The sequence below is a fragment of the Triticum aestivum genome, chromosome 6D, assembly GCF_018294505.1.
Source record: "Triticum aestivum cultivar Chinese Spring chromosome 6D, IWGSC CS RefSeq v2.1, whole genome shotgun sequence".
NCBI lineage: Eukaryota > Viridiplantae > Streptophyta > Magnoliopsida > Poales > Poaceae > Triticum > Triticum aestivum.
Genome location: NC_057811.1, coordinates 490,105,972 through 490,106,908, shown reverse-complemented (window position 1 = coordinate 490,106,908; position 937 = coordinate 490,105,972).

The following is a 937-nucleotide window of genomic DNA, read 5'->3' as shown; positions in this document are numbered from 1 at the left end:
AATTTACCATTTAGAAAGTAATACAGAAAAACACATGTTCTAGAACATGCTACTCCTACCTCTCTTGTGACAGGTAGACATATCAATCTTTGATAACATTTATTGTTTAAACTTTTATTGGCATTTATTTGTATTTTTATAATAATTTTTCAATTTTGTTTGAGTTATGTAACTTCATGTTTTGTGTATCGGCTCAAAAGGATTTTCACATAAAACTCAAAAGGAAATGTGTGTGTTGTAATAGGAGCTACGCCATAAAAGGGAAGCAAGCAACCCCTATTGAAACACCAACCAACTGGAGAGAAACCCTAATTAGACATACACTCATACATTAACATCAAATATAAGGGTGAAAGTGTGAATGACATATATTTAGGAACAGGGGGAGTAGCTCACAACTCACAAGTTTACAACATATTTTCCCATCTATTAGCACAAAAGTCAAATAATGCACGGTAGGACTGAGGAGAAGGTATGTAATATGTGTGCGTGCGTGCGTGCAAGAGAGAGAGAGAGAGAGAGAGAGAGAGAGAGAATCGACACCCCCAAATTGTCTCAGTATGTCTAGGCTATCCGAAAACCCATACAATATGTGAGAAGGAAATGGCAAATAAGGATAGAGTTATTAAGTTCATCACACTGTTTATTTGCTTACTGTAGAAATAAGGCAACATCCCCTGGAAAAAAGGCAATGAACCACTCGCTCATGCAATTTGCCACATTTTCTAATGTAGGGAAATTATTCCACTTAGACATCCGTAGTTGAACGGACCAACCCCAACCCCCATCCCGCTAACTCACAACCCTCAGGCTTCTCACTAAATCCAGTAACTCGTGTTCTAAATGAGCCATTGATCGATGACCCGTTGCACCAATGGCGCAAGGGGCGAGAGTGAGGCAAGTATAGAAAGAGTGAACAAAAATATATTTAGGGGCA